Source organism: Lissotriton vulgaris, chromosome 4_1, assembly GCF_964263255.1.
Source record: "Lissotriton vulgaris chromosome 4_1, aLisVul1.2, whole genome shotgun sequence".
NCBI classification, from domain to species: Eukaryota; Metazoa; Chordata; class Amphibia; order Caudata; family Salamandridae; genus Lissotriton; species Lissotriton vulgaris.
This window is the reverse complement of record NC_141691.1, coordinates 297,858,922-297,878,321: the sequence shown is the minus strand read 5'-3', so window position 1 is coordinate 297,878,321 and position 19,400 is coordinate 297,858,922. Positions and strand designations below refer to the sequence as shown.

Here is a 19,400-nt window from a genome sequence, read left to right as displayed (position 1 = left end):
CAGTCTAGCTGACCTGAATTATACTTAAAGGAAATTTACTTGGGTTAAATCATTTAAAAAGTGAGATGCATACTTCTCCTGGAATGTGGGAATGTCCTCTATAGCTTGCTCTGATTAAGGAAAACACACTGACCGAAATATGGGATGAGAATGGAAGATGGGAGGAGAAAAGAAGATGGGGAGACCATCCCCCACCAAACCATACCAAAACCAGAAACAAAACACAAAATGTGGTGCTGGGTGCAAGATAGTCTAGAAAAGCATTGGAACACAACATCGACACTGTGGTAATAGGCCTTAATCTTCTTCAAGATGACTTAAGTAAAATATTCAAAAGAGTTGGGTTGGTTGAGAATGTAACATAAAAAGCATAGTAAACGGATAAAATGTTTAATGCCACTGTTGCCAGGCTTCAGTCAATCTCGTTTCAGTTGACAGTCTTGATTAAAGATGCTGGAGAGCAATCAAGATGCAATAATCTTTGACTTGTAGTGGTCTCCTAAAAGTCAGAGGCCCAGAATGTTTTTCTATTTACCTAAGACTAATCCATAAGCAGCTTCACCCTTCAGTCCTATTAGTAGTCTTCTTGGTGGAGAGACCTACTAGAACCTTGCACATATGCCTCATCTAAGAGCACCGCCTACAGTGAATACTGACCAGCTCGTCAATTTCAGAGCAGAATTACCATTATGCAAACAGTCAGATCCCATGAACCAGTGCTGGACAAGAATGTCCCTTTTGTTCCCTGAATTTACACAAACTGTACATCACACATATGAAGCATTGTACAAATAACAGGAAAAAAGTGAAATCTATTATATGGGCTTCATGGTCATGCTTCATATTCCTGCCACTGGAGAACACCTGCACTACATTAACCCTGGTGACATCTAGGAATGATTGGAAGGAAGGCAAAAAAATGGAAGCCCCAGTCAAAATGACTATCAAAGAGCCTGGGATGGCTGCTTGACCTGGGAATGGCCCCACCCTCTCATGGCCCATAAGGAGGAGGCAATGAGGTTGGACTGTACCAAACAGCAGATAGGGCTCAGCTGGCACCTCTAAATGAACAATATATATGGATATGCAGATTCAAATGATGTGGTCATAGAAGATATTGAAGAACAGACATCATGAATGGCTGGCAGTATAGGACCATGGCTGATTAAATTGCTGACCATCACTCGATACATGTCAAGGCTGTTGTTTTGAATGTGCTCCCCGTGATTTTAGATGACATGTAAATATGAAAGGTGTGAGGGGTTTGTGGGATGGCATGAAAATTATATTTTGAATGATAATGATGTTAATTTGGGTGGGCGACATGCTAATAAGATTTTGTTTTAATTTTCTATTTGAAAGGTATCCCCTATGAGCTATTACACAGTACAAAGTCTTATACAACACAATGTAAAATAAGTTCTGCATGTTTTGTCTGCAGACACTTCACAAATTTGTGGTGCTGTTATGTGTGTTACCTACGCACGAGGTCAAAGAGTGGGAATGGTTAGAATTATGTTTTATCATAGGCCTTTAATATCACAATCGATTATATTTTAATTGGGGAAATACATAACTGACACAGTACACTTGTTAATGGGAAAGACAATAATTCCTGTAATGATTAAGAACCAATGCATGTCTTTGATACATGCATATTATATTAATGGGCTTGACCAGAAAATTAAGAGGTAATTACAAAAATGAATAGATATAAATTCGATGCGGTGATCCTTCGGTAGATATGTATAGTGGCTAAAAAAAGCAACCTTTTGGATACGGGCAGTTCACCCTTTTAGTACACACAGGATTCAGATCTGAGTCATAAAAAAGGGTGTGATGCTGATTGGGGGAACAGCGTTATTTAAGATGGAATGGACTTGGACAGACCATTGAGTTGATATGTTGAGGTGGTGGGAGAATGGTTCCGTAACATAAGAACACTGATATCGGTGTACCTGTCCCTTAAGTTCAAGCACATATGTAATTGAGACTTGGACAATATTGCTTCAGACACCACACATGCTATTGAGAATGGGTTGTGAATTCAGCCTAGTAATGGAAGAACGCTTAGAAGGCTCGACATAGGTGGGGCTAGTAGGAGAGGGTGAACAAATTCACCACGACACTAGACCACGTTGGAGAAAGGCTATTCCAGAAATGAATTCAATGTTTCTTATCAAACATTATGAATGCATTCTTATTTTATGATTTAATGTATTTCCCTCAAAAGCTCAACCTTGCAGGTTTAAAGATAAGTCCTATCTTGCTAGGGGTATTTGACACCGCTCTCCCCCAATAATGTCACTGTTGGCTACATTAATACATGGAATGGCTGTTTGGAAGCTACGCACATGGGGATTATGTACATAGTAAATCAAGCAGGATCTGACTTTCTCCATGGAGTGTTATTTTAAGGAAATCATGGGCTTTGTTGAGTCACCCTGGGAGACCCATCTGCAAAAGGCTTACCACCTCCTTTGAGGAGGTGGTAAAATATTTATGTTTTGTGATTGAAATTCGGTTGCACAATATTATTATATGCCATTCCAATTCGGCATTTGGAAGGGGTGCCCAAACACACCCTTCGAAATACTGAATCAGTAATTGATTGCAAACTCAAATTGCAAGTTTTTCACATGTTACTGAATCACTATTTGGAAATCAAACATCAGAAAAAGCTTTTTGTAGTCGCAAACCTATTTACTACCACAAATAGGATTTGTACGTCTGGCCCCAGCTCTTTTCATTATACATGTTTGTCTGTGTAGGGGAAATAACTCTGCCTGACATATGGAGGTACTGCTGAACCTCTATGTTGATGATTATAAATGAGCAAGTATTAGCCACCCCCCAAAAAAAAACCTTTCACATGGCAGATGGACACTAGGGTAATTACAAATGTTTGTAATTTGCTTTTATGTAGTTTTGCAACATTTCAGAATAATTATACGAAATTATGTCCAATTATGTGAAATGCAAAGCTGGCATTTGATGCTATATTGCAGAGGAAAAAGCATCCTCACGTCATTTGTGATACAAGGATGTACTTTATGCTGAGAAAAATATTGCTGCTCATGTTCTGGTCATTCGGGTTGCTCCCATGCTCTTGCACTACATTTTTGTTCCCGATAGCAGGTATTTATACAACGTCGCATAATAGTGTAATTTGGAGAATTTTGCTTAACCGCTCCCATGCACCGGTGCTCATGACGAGCTAAGTTCGTCATGGCCGTGGAACGCTCGCACACTGGGCTAATTCCCCTGCTGTGCTGAGCGTTCCATTAAACGGGCGTGGTCGTGACGAACTCAGCTCGTCATGAGCACCGGAGCACCGTTGCTCATGACAAGCTGAGCTCGTTATGAGCATGGGAGCACTGTGTGTGCCCCCCCCCCCCCCTCCCACAGCACCGCAGGGGAATCGGGCCAGCAGCCAAGGGGTTAACAAGCATAGTGTAGATTTACCTAACATTACATAAGCATTACAGAAATGTTGCCAGGCCTAGTAGACACTTCTTGGAATTGATCATAAATCTATGAGCAATATACAGTGGTAGAATCCCAGACAAGTTACAAAAGCAGCTATACTGGCTTGGAAATCTGACACCCATTCAATAGGCTGGCAGGAAATTTTACCCAAGGGGCCCCATGCTGGGACACAGTGCTACTCCATGATTTGCAAAATCGTGGACATCGTGGATGATTTCTCATAAGGATATATGGGGCTCTAGGACTATCAAATCATATTTGTCCTAGTAATAGGAATTCATCCTGTCCGACTCTTCCTGTTCTCAAATGTCTGAAATAACTCCAGCTGAAGCACACCTTATGGTAATATGGGGGCTGTTGACTGACATCAAAGATTAATCCTAGATAGACTGCTGACGGTTTCATTGGTGAGGCATGCAATAGCCCTGTTATATAGAACCCCAATATTTATCTCCACAGATACATTAGAAATGCTACAATAATAGTGTTCCATAGTGTGAGAAATCAGGACCTGTTAGCAGTGCCACCCCCACAAATTCTTCCCCTATTTTGGCAATGAGATGCTGTTTTTCTGACTCTGAATGTTCTCTGGGCTCTGTTAACCCGACCCAGGGTCTGTGCTATGTGTTAAAAGCAAAATGTGATTTGGTATAGTTACAATTGGGATTGGAAGACCCCTTTAGGCCCCTAGTTGATAATAAGGCAAGGAGAATTCAAAATATCTGGAAATCCCAGGAATATATTAGGGCAGGGAGGTTAAGAGGCCCAGTAGATTTCCCGCACTGGAGTGTGAGCTACTGTGGTGCCTGCTGTCATTTTTAAAAGTCAGCCCTGCCTTTCAGGATGCTTTTCAATTGAAATTATATGTAAATTTGACTTTGGATTCAAAGGTGCTTCAAAAATGAATCTATCTTAATTTTACGTATGAGTGACCCCCTAAGGTCTTCCCAATGTGCCTCAGGGGTAGAGTGCCTTGTAACTATAATCAGGGCCATTATAAACATTATTTTATAAGGCCTGGTGAGGGAAAAACTGCCAATTCCATTTTCACCATTGCGGTGAAAGGCCCAATGTGGAAAAACTGTAAAATTGTATATAGCTATAAATATTGTTAGGAGCTATGTAACATATACATCAATACATCAAATTAATAGTTGAGATACATCCAACAAGTTGCCACTGGTGGATTTGTAACAACTAAAACAGGAAAGAAGTTATTAAACTTTATTTTCGATGAGCCAAAGTCCAGCTTTCCAGCCACGCTCTCATAATTGGCCAGACTGCTCCCATGCTGTTCCAGTGCTGCCTAATGAGGTATAAAGTGTCCTGTGGGCAGAGAAGTACAAGCTGCAGAGCAGGTGGCAGGAAGGGGGTGAGGGGTAGCCAAATTGGTCTTAAAATAGAGACTGTCACTTTAGGACAGCACAGGCCCTCCCCCACATCCTGCTACTTCAGCCACCCAGGAGCCTCTGTAATTAGATTAGAAATAAGTTTGGAAAGGAAGTGTTGAGAGGAATTAGCCACACCAGTAGGTTGGGTTAGCTTGATCCAGCTCTCCTGGAGAGAATTCCTCCATGATAGATTTTGAAAGAATGAGGCTTTCTGGGATAGGAATATGCCACATTTTGAAGGAAGAGGTAATACACCTGAGTGACACCCTGCAACCTACAAGTCAGGGGTGAAACCCATCATCCTACTAGTCAGGGGTGCCCCCCGAGTGATGGCCAGAAACCATGGATAAACATGGGAGAGCTGCATGGCGTCTCAGATCTGCTGCCTGTAGAGACAGAAAGAAGGACTGCCCTGCTGACTCCCTGGTCTGCAACAAGAGGACTGCACTCACCAGGACTGCACCTGCTGCACACTGTGGGACTCAGCACCAGAAGGACTTTTCCTGATTCTGAAAGTCTAAGGAGTTGACTCCCTGAAAGCTACAGCTTAACAGAGCCCACCTGCATCCTCTCTACCAAGAGTCCTCATCCTGGAGTGTGTCCAGGTGCATTGTGGGAATTGTAGTCCAGACCTCCCAAGGAACAAATAGGATATTACAAACCCTTGGATTTGTGTTCTGGACACCTTGAACCAACAACTTTTGGAAAAAGCTCCATAAGGTGACTGCCCGATGTTGAGAGTCAAGCTGCCTATCTTCCACCAAAACCCAGCCTGGATTTTAGATTTATCCTAATCAAAATGCTCCGGAGCTCCAGACTTCCAGGATTTGACTGGGCCTTTCAGTAAGTCAAGCCGGGGCTCAAGCCAAGGAACCTGCAGTGAAACCGGCATGATGAAGTGCCTTGCTCTCATCAAGAGAAAAAGCTTCAGAAAAGCCACTAAGTGTACAGGTAAAATACATTTTGACCGAAGCCTCCCGCTTACTGTATTTAACCATGGCTCCATCATGGTCAACCTCAAACATTGTCCCAGTCAAGTGCGACCAGATGTCCCAAAGTGGCGCTATAATATGTTTTTAAGCACTAGAAAGTGTTTATTCTTTAAAAGTTCATATCTCTTGTTCCCTGAATTGGATTTTTGTTGTTTTGGTACAGACATATATAATCTATTTTTTTTATATTGGAGTTCGATTTTTATTGCATGTTGTGTCTTACTTATTTAGTGTACTCGTGTTTTTAAATGCTTTACACACCTGTCTCCTAAGTTAAGCCTGCCTGCTCATTCCTAGCTAACAAAGGTTGAGCAAGGAGGTTATTTGTTGAGACCCTAACTGAACTTTTTATTATGTTTGTGGCCTTTTGCTAGTGGCAAGTCACTACTTATAACTGCTAATAATCCACTTTCCAACAGGTAGACACATGAACACTCAGAAAAGCGGATTGGGATAAGGCATGACTATATTCAAAACAGGTGAGCATTCAGATTGGTGTAAAGGAAAACTGCTTCCTTAAGCATAGGATTCAAGAAAAGAGGTATTCAAATGTGGACTGATGTACATTTGTATGTATAAGTGTTTTATAAAGTGCTCTTTCATTCAAAGGCGTCTTGGCACTAATAAACGAAAATGACAACAGAGTGAAAGCAGTCTAAATCTGTTGAAAAGCAAAGATCCAGGATGTAATAATGCCTTCCTGAAAAGTTATGTTGTTATCTTGCCGGATAGCTACAGGAAGTCAGTTGTAGTGGACAGCAGTTGTTACATACAAGACTATACCTCCATTGTTGCATCATTTGATTCTGTGCATTAGCAATAGACACTGAGTACATAAATAAGAGTTCAGACATGACGGTACTACTTGAAACAATTAGAAAGAAGCATCACAAAATTACTGTACATGGTTTTATAAACAAGACACAAGGACTTAAACAACATTCGCTGTTTAATGGGTAACAATGCTAGAACAGGTTTTATGTGCGTATGCTTTGATAATTGCAGGACCATTTTGCCACAGCATTTTGGATTGACTACAGCCTGTAAATGGGGCTGGTCCGAAGATCAGCAGTAGTCAGTGTGCACTATGGCATTCATAAACCTTATCTTATGAGAAAAAGAGAAAAGATGAAAAAATATTTTCCATAAATAAAGATGAAAAACAGTCACCAACCACCACACTAATCTGAACTGAAAGAATGAAGGTGGTGTCTAACTTAACTTCCAATGTCTATACACGGAGGAAAGGTTTTGGACATGATATGAAAAGATAGGCGATTTATAGTCCTCACAGCTATCCCAGGAATGTTCCGGCGCAGACGTAGAGAGGTCAGCAGGGAGGGAATTAGACTTGTAAAAAGAACCTGGTTTTCAATTTCTTTCTGAACAGCACTGGATGTTGTGAGAAAAGAAATTCTAAAACATTAGTTTTATCACCGTTAATCCAGAATTGGCTACACACTGTCCATTTCTCAATTTTGGTAAACCATTGAGGAAGTTTCTATCAGTGGCTTCTAAGTCATCAGATACCTTAAGTACAATCTATGTGTTATTGGTATGCATAGAGAATGTTTGAAGGAATGACTTGATTAGAAAGGCCAGAGCAAGGACATAATTAAAAAAAAATGCAACAGAATAGATCCTCCGTGATGGACTCCATAGCTATTCTGTTGTCAAGTAGATATAAAGTGGGATAAAGATACTTTCTGTGAGAGCAACATTAGAAAGTCACAAAATAGGACCAACAGAGTGCCCTCAACGACAAGACTGTATAAACATTATAGCAAAGTTTGGTGGTTTACAGTGTCAAATGCTGCTGAAAGTTCTAATAGTATCAGGGTTATCAGAGCACCTGCATCTTACAATAATTGAAGTTCATCATGTGACACCAACAGCACTGTTTCAATGCTGCATCTCAATCCAAAATAGGCCTGCAGAGGGTAAAGAACAGATATTGCCTCAATACATATCCTATCATTTGTCATAAACTGCTTTCTCCAAAAGGTTGGCAATTGAGACATTGGCCGATAAATGACAAGTACCATAGGATTCAGTGTGCTTTTATTTAAATGAAGAATAACACAAGCTGATATAACTTCATTAACAACTTTCTCAGTGTTCAATAATGTGCTTAACACAATTCGTAAAAGAGTGGCATCTATCAATAACAGCTGTTGTAAAGCATTGGTGGTAATTTGTCTTCAGGAGCTCCTGAAACAAATTTGACAATTGAGGCAAGGTCTCCCTCATTAAGTAGAGAGAACTGAGAGGCGTGAAATAGTAGCTGGTTTATCAATGTAGCCAGTTCTGAGGACATAATATTGGTCCTTTAACCCCTTGGCCGCTGCGGACATCAGATGAGCATTGTAATTGGTTTGCTGAAAAGATCATTTCTCTTACATAAAGTTTGAATACTTAAGTATTCAAACTTTGTGTAAGAGAAATGATCTTTTCAGCAAACCAATTACAATGCTCATCTGATTCCTCCTTTGGTTTGAAGGAACAAGTTATATGAAAAAATTGCTGTCAAGTGACCAGCAGCTGAAAAGATATGTTTAGTATAAGTGTCTTTCGACATTTTTAGGACTGCTTTGGAATTATGACTAAAACCTTGTGGCCCGATTCACAAAAGTAATCTGAGACAAAATTCTAACTTTGCGACATTTGGTATTTCCAAAGGGCATTTAGGAGTAGTAAATGTAGGGTTTTTCTCAGTTAAACTTAAGTTTTGGTCTTAAGTTTAACTGAGAATTAAATCCTAACTTTACTACTCCTAAATGCCCTCTGTGAATACCGATAGTCATAAAGTTAGAATTTTGTCTCAGATTACTTTTGTGAATTGGGCCCTGCGCTTTAGCTTTGCCTCCTGACTGTAATACCTACACCACTGGTGTTCAAGATGCCTGTCATTTGTCCTCATAGTCTTTTGGGGGTATAATCCAAAGGTTATGTATTTTGCGTTTACTGGTTGGCAGCTCGTGCAAATGTTTAACTGCACTAAAAGCATCAATAAGGAATAAGCATATTTATATAACAAGTGCACCGGATCCTGATTCACAATACCTTCGAAGGAATGGATAGCTTCAAACAAAGGGGTATATTTACACGCCCCTATCGCCACCACAACGTCACTTTTCACAATGTTGTGGTGGTGATAGGGACATAGTCTAATTTACAAGGCAGTGTTAAGACACAATGTGAAAGGGGTGGGCAGTGGGTGTTGTTGTGGGCGTTCCACAGCAACACCCATTGATTTTGACACTGCCCCATATTTACAACGGTGTCGTAATTATGGGGCAGCGCTAAATATAAGACTAGGGAAACCCTGGTCTTACCCTGGTTCAACGAGGAGAAATGTTGAATTTGTCCTCGTTTTTGCTGTTTCCATGTGCGCTGCATTCTGCAGCACGCATGGAGATAGCAAAACCCCAATGATTGTGTATGCACAGCAAGGGGTCCCATCCTCAACATAAACAATCATTTAAAAAAAATGAAATTTTGCAACTTTTATGTGTACTGCATTAACCAGCACACATAGAAGTTACAAAACACCATTTAAAAATTGTTGATGTGCAGGAAGGGACACCTTCCTGCACATAAACAATCATTCCTCCAATGCACACACCCTTGCACTATGGGGCAAGGGTGACAGCGCTAGGCAGCTAAATTTAGCGTCAGTGAAGGTGGAAAGGCAGGGCTGCACCATATTCTTGTAAATATGGTGTAGCCCTGCTTTTCAAAAGTGGCGGAGCGCAGCGGTAGCCTTCTAGGCTTAACAACACGTTTTGTCACGTTCCTTATAAATATGCCCCAATGAGTCGAACGGCACAGATCTCAATTTACGGACTTTACTCTTCTCTTTCACAACTTTAGCATGATTTGTTTGATTCTGAATCAACCAAGAGGAAGGGATTGCATAATGTCCAGAACATGGTGGTGCAAAAGGTGCTCCACTCTAACATACTGCTGTTTGTAATAATTAATTCACAATTTTGGAATCCCCTGCTACACTTGTGTACAAGACATTACACAACTGCACTTCAATTACACTGCCAGACTGTTTGTTCCCTATCAACCAACCCGGAGTCTCAGGTCAGCTGGAAATGGCCTAATGTCACCAGTGACCCAGAAATAAAAGATATGGTGTCATGTCCCGTCACATCAGGGCCCCTTGCTCTGGAATTCGCTACCCAACCACCTTCACATTCAGTAAAAACAGGAAGTTTTCACAAACTTTTTCACAGTAGCTTCTGATAAGTCTAGTACCAGAAAATCAGAGACTTACCCAATCCCACCACTAAATTCAGACGGCCTCTTGAGACCTTGGTTCTGTACATTGCACAAGCAGGACTTTGACATCATGATATATTCTATTGTTGGAATTGACTTTGTAGCTGAAATTCCCAAGGAGCTCATACATCAGACAGTGATGAGCACCCAATTCCTCCCACTCTTTGAGCACCGCGAAGCCACCAGGTAGGTGGTTAGTTGTGCTTAACAAAACCCTAAATAAACAAAAACCTAAAATAAATAAGTGTATCAAGCTCATGACCTTTCAGATGTATAGGGAAAGTCCTGTTGCCTTTCAACCCTACTGTAGATGTAAGTTATAGGCAGGGTTAGGGTGACCAACTGGCATGGGTGCAAATTCAGGATGGGAGTGTAAAAATTCAGGACAAAAGGACAAAACTCAGGACAAAAGGTCAAAATTAAGGACAAAACTTTGGGACAAAAGGTAAGTTGTACAGACACATCAGAAGATATGCAAAATAAAATATAAGTAAGTAAACAACCAACATAAGTGCAAATCAAAATATGTTTATATTAGGCATTAGGTGAATATTGTTATTTTCAATGCCAAAAGCTATTAACTTGTACAAATGCATGTCCGATTGTATATGCTTGTTTTTTAAAAGTAACTGAACAATGTTACTTCCATCTAATGCATTACATTTTTTTCCTTGCCTTCAGGTCCACCACATGCCTTAATTGTCCAGACTGGCCCATTGTCATTCTGTATGCCAAAATCAGCAGGCAGACAGAAGAACAATGGGTCCATCCCAGTCTGTGAAAGGCTGGGGAGGGGCAGCTCCTGAGCAGAGAAGTGCAAGGCGGCCCCAGCAGGGAGCAGTCAGAACACTGAGGCTTCTCAGAGGTGAGCAGTGCAGGTCGCTGTCACCGGGGCCGGACTGGCCATATTGGGCACCGGGCGGTTCCCCGGTGGGCTGCGAGGGTGGGGGCTGGTTTTGGGTCACTGGTGGGCCGTTTGTGTTACTGGGTCTGGGAATATCAGCCCCCTGATACAAAATTGGCTGAAACCTAACAAACAGCTCGGCCGAACATCTCCTGGCCCCCAGGGGGCCACTCGAGCAGTTTGCCATGGCCGGTTTCGGTTCCCAATCCGGCCCTGGCTGTCACCCCCCAACTTATGGACAAAAGGCGTACGTAAGAGCGATCGTCATGGACAATGGACGTGACTTCAAATAAATGTACGGAAGGTAAAGTCAGCACTTGTTGGGGTTGACCAAATTGTACATTTAGGTCTCCCATTATCACTGTTACTTCATTTTCTATCAAGTTCCAAGCTATTAAATGGTAAGAGGGATCCCCCTCCATGGGTGAGCAATAACTGAAAGGAAATTCCAAGAGTATGTTGTAGATACCATGACTAGAGTGCCGCAGGGTTCCCTTTCAGGGATTCTAATGATTCTAAGCTTTTCTGAACACTTATGACATTTATCTGAGAGTATGTAGATCCAAGGGTTCATTCATCCACCTAATATGGGAATCCAATGATGATTAGCAGTTGTGAAACAGGACTCACGTTCTCAATGTGATGGGGACCAATCTAGACTTCTCTGTCACACTGGCCGTGCTCGGCGGCGCAGGTGATATAATAATCCTATATAATAATCCTAAAATATTTTGTAAGGTTTTCCCGGTTGTCGCAAGAAGAGATATTGCCCAGTTATGGAAAAGCCAGAAACACCTTCCATTTGATAGCAGGTGTCGGGCAGTGCTACGTGACAGAAATGTTGCATCTGTGATTTGGGGATGGTCAAAATGTGTGGTTAAGTATCGGGCCCCTGGGGTGAATACTGCAGACTTGGTTCAGTGATAACTAAAACGATGCACTCTAAAAAGATGGTATTGCTTCCTTTATTCAAAACACATTACAAGGCCAATGACACAGACATGAGACTGCCCCTGCTACTTTTACTGTCAGTCTCAAATTGTATGGTAAATAGTGCATCCCTTAAATAGAGGCAAATCCCTAACAGGGGACACACAATTTATGCGACGTCTGAATATGTTTGCTGACTTTGCAAAAAAATCATAATTAAAAAAATTGGAAAAAAAATAAACATCGCAATTTCTACATCTGTGTGTTCATTTTCAGTCTTAATTTAAATAAAATCTAGCTAGAACAGTAAAAAGATTGTTGGGAATGCGACGGTTCTAAATAGGCAGGGTTGTTTTGCCATTGATATTATATTTCCCGCATACATTCTTGTTGTTCAATATAAACACTAGGTTGAAGCATATAAAAAGCATACATTTATGTAATGCGTGACATAAAAACACGTAACTCAACGATGGCACGCAACTTTCCATTTGTTCACGCATCTTTGTGAACAGAAAGCGGCGCACTTATCAAATGGGGTTTCTTTTCACTTTTAGCAGGAAAACGAAGGCCAAGAGATGTAATTACACCGTCCCTTCTGCGTTTCTCCGTTTACAGTCACACTTCAGAGTCAATCATGCTCGGGGCCGTTCCCTGCTGGGTAATCTTCAGCGACGTGGCCGACAATACTTAATAATTGTCAATGCAGATCATCGCAAACAAACTATCCGCCACGTAGTGAAATGAACCAGTTAACGCCGCTACCCTGCTTCAGCTGATTGATCGCTTGCATCCCTCGTGCTGCTTGATTTGCGATGCTGCAGCCTCTTGTTGCCATAGTAACTACATTTTTCAATTCTGGTGTTGACGTATCTTTCCACATATCAGCTTTTGAATTATGGAGGCATCTTTTGCACAGGCTAGAGAGCAGCTGAGAGACAATATTGATCCCAGAAGCGCCCTGCAGAGATGGATTCAATACGATAGAAACGTTCGTATATTTTTCATAATCGAACACTGGAAAATGAAAGAAGTGACAAGTAATTAAAAGGTGAAAAGGACTGTTTTCTACGTTCAGTCAGATAGTAAACATATAGCTAGATACTGCATGGCAAGGCCATACATGAAACCATACCCAGGGCTTTAAATGGGCCGGGTCTGACCACCGGCTGTTTTTAGGTCTCGGCTAGGCAGCGCATGCACTGTCTCGTTGAGAGATGCTGTTTCCAGTATTGTGGGGGAAACTCTGCCTAATTTCTGCCCATGCTTTTGATTGGCTCAAATCAGAACCACTGCATTCTGATTGGTTGCCGGCGTATTAGTCCCGCCTCCATACTACCATGATGTCATGTTTATCCTTCCATGGCTATCAGCCCCTTTACTTCAGAAACTCTTTTGTTCCCCTGCCTTCCCCTGTTCCCTCCCGCAGTCTGACTTCTCTGGCCGCCACCACCCCCCACCCACTCCCGTTCCTGCCTTCTTCAGTGCCCACATTTTTGTTTACAATGCAATAGGACTTACGTAAATACGAGTCCTATTGCATTTGTAAAAGCTTTTTTCCCTAAAATTGGCTGCCTGCATTCCGCAATCTAGTTTGCCTAACCTGTCCAGTCTGCATGCGCGCGATGCTTAGATCATGCGCATGCGCTCGAAAGTCTGCTTTTGCCTCTTGTTGAATGAGATTGGCGTCGCTCAGGCGCGCTTTCATGTGTAAGTGCATTTGATTTCGTAAAGTGTCTGTCATTCAGCGCATCTCTTTCGTTGTTGGCTGCAGCCCAAAGTGCAAAGTCGCCGTAGGGCGGGCTCCACCACTATCACTCGGAGGAATGCCTGTGACAGGGAGCCAGCTTGGGCCGGGGCACTGTAGCCGAGTCTGTGTGAGGCCTAATAATAGTGAGTGCTATGTTATTGAAAACTAATTTCTATAGGTGCAGGCGTTGTTGCCCCTTCATTCCCGGGCAGCATGCAGGGCTCTGCTTCCCTCTGCTCATCTGGGCAGCCACTGCCTCAGGGCTCCACTAGCTTATGGGCATGGCGTGCGGTGTAGACTTGGCCCGCGGTACTCTTTGTTGCTTGTTCTAGATTGCTGACCCCCAACTCAGTGCTGCCCCCTGAGACTTAGCACCAATGCCATCTTCACTCTAACTACCAGTGTGAGCTACACTGTCACTTAGTGCACAGCAACAGATATGTGTATAGCGACTATGGACAGCAGGTTTCAGGACAAAAGGCCCTGTGGAGGGGTGTCCACCCTAGCCCAGGAGGGACGGGTTCGAACTAGAGTTTCAGACTGACCATTCACTATGTGACAGTACCTTAGGTGAACGGCATGTTCATTCATTTCATGTGGGTTTGGACGACTCTGCCATCCACCGAACAACCCAGTGTCGGATGTGCTCAAGGAAATGATCTACTGTAAGGAGCCTATGTCTGTTTCATAACGGAAGTGCTGGGACAGAGCCAGTCACCTGGTCAGGTCTGTGATTCCAATAGTCCTGTTGGGCTGAGGCACAATCACTCACACACCACATTGGTGCCACCGACAGGCCCAGAGAGCACTTGCAGTCAGGGATGTGTCTGGCAGTGTCCATGAAATGCCAGTAGTGTTGGGGAGCAGTCAGTCACCTGTCAGGCTGCAGCATCAGAAGGCAGTCAGTCACCTTGTCAGGCCAGTGTCTCTCTCTGACAGTTCTGTAAGACTAGGGCACAGTCCTTCACCTCAGTATGGTGCCTCTGGCCTACTCAGGGTGCCGAGGAAAAGTCAGTCATGTGTCATATATATGTCTTGAATTTCCGGAGGACGGGTGCCGACTCAGATATCAGAATGACTATACCTCGTATAGGCCAGAGGGGCTGGTATGAGTCAGTCACATGCCAGGCGCATACTGACACGGGAATGAGTCTGCATGACTGACTTAGGCCCGCTGCTTTAGGTACGCCGGGTCGGTCCGGCCGCAGTCTCTGTAGTAATTCAAAATGCACACTGAAACAGATTGCTATGGAACACTACTATTCATCGTCTGACAAACAAACTGATCAGTCTGTGCACAAGGAACGTTAACGGTAATACCAAGCAGTCCCTGTTTTATCATTCACGTTGTTCTTGCATGCCTCAAGAATGTTATGTCATCTAGTGTTTCAGTATTTTTTTGCGTAGCACATTACTCTTGTATAGTGCCTACTTTTAATGGTGTTGCCTCCAGGTGCTTCTAGTCTTACATCTACGGCTGCAGACCTTGGAGGTGGGGACCAGCGTTGAGCCTTGTTTTTTTAAGTTTCTTGTTTGAATTTGCTTTCAGTAACAATGTGGATCCTACAATAATCTGGGTGTTCTTAAAACATATAATGGGTGATGCACCACCCCCCAAAAAAGGAAATGAAAGATCAGTGACTGACAGGACGAAGGATTATCAGCAACCGGTAAAACTAGTAAAATATAGCATCATTGCCAAGTTTTCAGTAAGCGTAGGAGACATTTGGCTGTTTTCAGGGTACTTATGTGTGACACTACAAATGTGCTACACTTTCTAGATAGTACAATAAAGTAGTTATGGTAATTTCATTATATAAAGCCAGTTTTACAAAGACATTTATAGAAACTCTGCAGCACTCCCAATGCCAGGTCACTCTCCAATGCCTTTTTTTCATGCTCCATGCACATAGCAGCTATTGTAGCAAAGTGTTCTTCCTGCTGTGTACCCTCTGCTAGTGAAAGATTTTGGACTGGGACTGAATATGTTGAATGACAGTCGCATCCTTCCTAAAATACACATGTAAAAAAATCTGTATTTGTAAAGCGCAAACTACTCACCCTTCCGGGTCTCAAGGCTCTGGGGGCTGTAGTGGAAATTAAGTGAGCTATTCCCCAGAGTCTTTTGGTGCTGGGCTGAGCTGCCGCTGGAGCCAGGGATTGAACCGTGAACCGTGTGCTCTGAAAGCAGCTGCCCTGGCCCCTTCACCACACCTCTACACATGCAGATCCATAGTAATGATTGGCTGCAGTAAGGGGCCCTGGAATGTGCGGGTGGGCACCATTTTCGTGCACTTGCAATGGCTTGAGGTGAAAGAGGTGTAGCACAGCGGCTAGGGCGACTGCCACTGGACATTGGGAATCACGGTTTGATCCCTGGCTCCGGTGGCAGGTATCTGCCCAGCACCATGTGACTCTGGGCAATAGCTTGCTTAATCTTCCTGACGGCCCCCAGCGCCTTGACACCTTGGTGTAATTGTTTGTGCTTTACAAATACTAGACATTTGCATTTTACATTTATGAGTATATTAAGCTCCAAATTTATTCAAAGACAAGCCTTGAAAAAATGGGCCTGTTTTGCCTCATGATGTGACCAGGCCTAAGGCCCAATTCAGAGCTGAACTCGCCATATGTGCACTACCTCCATTGGCAGCTCTGGGCATTAGTCACATCCTCTGCACACTTTCATGATTGGTAATCTGTTCTGTTGTAGGCGTCTAACATGAGAGAGAGTGCCTGAACTGAGGTTGTTCATCCGAGAAAGAGTGCAAGAGTCTGTATGCATGTGTGTATGTGTGAATGAGTGAGAGGGAGTGTACACGTCAAGTGCCGTGCTCCGGCCACGCAGTATCTGTTGACCGGACCAGTTGTGCACACTGAAAGAACACGTTATCTCCCAACTGGTCCTTTAACCTGGGGCCCTCTTACTGAAAAATAACAATTGCCAAATCTACACGAAACAGTTTTATTTTAATGCATTGTCTGTGAACAAGCTAAGTTAAAGACCTGAAGGACATTGTTTCTGCTGCCATAGTTCTGAGTGACAATGACAGAAAGCAGCCCTTGGCCTTTTAAACCTCTGTCTGTAGCCGCTCTGACCCCTATGCATCACATCTATAGTTACACTCCTATTATTGCTTTTCTGATATTGTGTTTTAATCTCGTCCCAATGCTGTTACTACTATCCAGCTAATTCTGCTGTTAGCCTGTCCTGCTAATTTCATTGTCACTGCTATCCTGCTTACACTGATGTTCTGCTCTCACTTCTCTCCTACTGTTACCAATGCTGTTCTCCTCCTACTGCAGTCAGAATTTTAAGAATACTGCTCACACTATTGTCTCACTGCCATTGCTGTAGTTACACTCCTATTACTGCTTTCATGCTACTGTTTGTTTTCCTCACACTGCTGTTACTACTAATCTGCTAATGTTACTGTTAGTGTGTCCTGCTAATTTAATTGTCTCTAAAGTCCTGCTCTTACTGCTCACATTTGTGTAATGATAAATCTGTTGTCACTGCTGTCTGCTCACTCTGTTATCCTACTAACTCTAATGTAGCAGCTATCCTGCTTATATTGTTATTAATGCTGTCCTGGTAACTATGCTGTAACTGCTACATCACTAAAATAATTTTTATGCTGAGACCAATTGGAATTGCCAATGCTTGTACAAAGAAGGCCTCGAAACAGGTTTCTAGAGGGCTCTGTTTTGTGCCTTGGGACAGGCAGTCCATTTTTCCCCAGACTGCAGAGACAGCAGGCACATCGATGTGAGCGTGGTCACACTGCGCACTGCTTACAAGTGGAGAAGTTACCTCATGAGGTCATGCCAGGTGAGTGTTGTAGGGGAAGGGAAATCCTTTAAAGAAACTAATTTTCTTTCTGGATTTCCCTTCTCTTTCTGAAATTCAGGAGCAGCAACATTGTTGTGGTGTCACCAGGGCTTTATGTGGAAGCTTTTTCAATATTGTACACAAGCCATAGTTGATTCCTATTTATCTTATGCAACTAACAACTATTGACACAACCAATAGTCCTGACTTGTTGTAGGTATGATGGTACCTGTTGTATCATATATCTGGATGCAATGACAGAAATATCAAAATACAAGTTGGGCGGCACACTACGCTAAGCACAGATTTTTAGCTTACGTGTTTTAAAGCCACACCCTTATTTACATCAGCCAAGCCCCTTTGAGAGACCCCTCTGTTTTTTCATCCCACTTAAAGCCCTGATTATACCTACACCGCCCCCTAGTCTTCCTGATGCTGTAGGATGATTTACGATTTACAAAAAGGGGGTGGTGATGAACAGAGTGTCTGAGTTAAACAGACTACTCTTACCCAGTCCAAAGATCAGGGCTTGATCCATCACCGTTATTTATCTCACTGCCCCATCCCAGCTCAGAACCTGGCTATATGCAAATCAGTCTGTCCCTGGCCCAGTGCATCATGGGAACAGGGCAGACTAAACTACCAAGCCAATTCTTCACCAGAAAGGAGACAAGCTACCGGGGGCCGGTTTCTGGCATTTCAGCCTTCTTCGGCCCGGCTTGCTTGAATCCTGATGGAGCAGTGAGAAAGGGACTCATGTCTGAGTATACCCTGCCACACCTATAGTGGCCAAAAACGATTTACAAAAAGGGGGTGGTGATGAACAGAGTGTCTGAGTTAAACAGACTACTCTTACCCAGTCCAAAGATCAGGGCTTGATGCATCACCGTTATTTATCTCACTGCCCCATCCCAGCTCAGAACCTGGCTATATGCAAATCAGTCTGTCCCTGGCCCAGTGCATCATGGGAACAGGGCAGACTAAACTACCAAGCCAATTCTTCACCAGAAAGGAGACAAGCTACCGGGGACCGGTTTCTGGCATTTCAGCCTTCTTCGGCCCGGCTTGCTTGAATCCTGATGGAGCAGTGAGAAAGGGACTCATGTCTGAGTATACCCTGCCACACCTATAGTGGCCAAAAACGATTTACAAAAAGGGGGTGGTGATGAACAGAGTGTCTGAGTTAAACAGACTACTCTTACCCAGTCCAAAGATCAGGGCTTGATCCATCACCGTTATTTATCTCACTGCCCCATCCCAGCTCAGAACCTGGCTATATGCAAATCAGTCTGTCCCTGGCCCAGTGCATCATGGGAACAGGGCAGACTAAACTACCAAGCCAATTCTTCACCAGAAAGGAGACAAGCTACCGGGGACCGGTTTCTGGCATTTCAGCCTTCTTCGGCCCGGCTTGCTTGAATCCTGATGGAGCAGTGAGAAAGGGACTCATGTCTGAGTATACCCTGCCACACCTATAGTGGCCAAAAACGATTTACAAAAAGGGGGTGGTGATGAACAGAGTGTCTGAGTTAAACAGACTACTCTTACCCAGTCCAAAGATCAGGGCTTGATCCATGACCGTTATTTATCTCACTGCCCCATCCCACCTCACCACCCCTTGTTGTAAATATTTTTGTCCACCCTAAGCGTGGAAGGGTATTCTCAGATGTGAGACCCTTGCTCATTGCACCATCAGGATTCAAGCAAACCGGGCCGAAGACGGCTGTAATGCCAGAAACCGGTCCCTGGGAGCTTGTTTCCTTCCCAGTGTAAGAATTGGCTTTTGTAGTTTGGTTTGCCCTGTTCCCATCATGCACTGGGA

At 43.2% G+C, this 19,400-nt stretch overlaps 1 protein-coding gene across 9 annotated transcripts in view; it reads right to left on the bottom strand.

Annotated features, from left to right (window-relative positions):
- FGF13 (fibroblast growth factor 13) overlaps positions 1–19,400 on the bottom strand; it is a 1,000,232-nt gene that overhangs the window by 379,670 nt on the left and 601,162 nt on the right. The gene's annotated exons all lie outside the window — the stretch shown is intronic.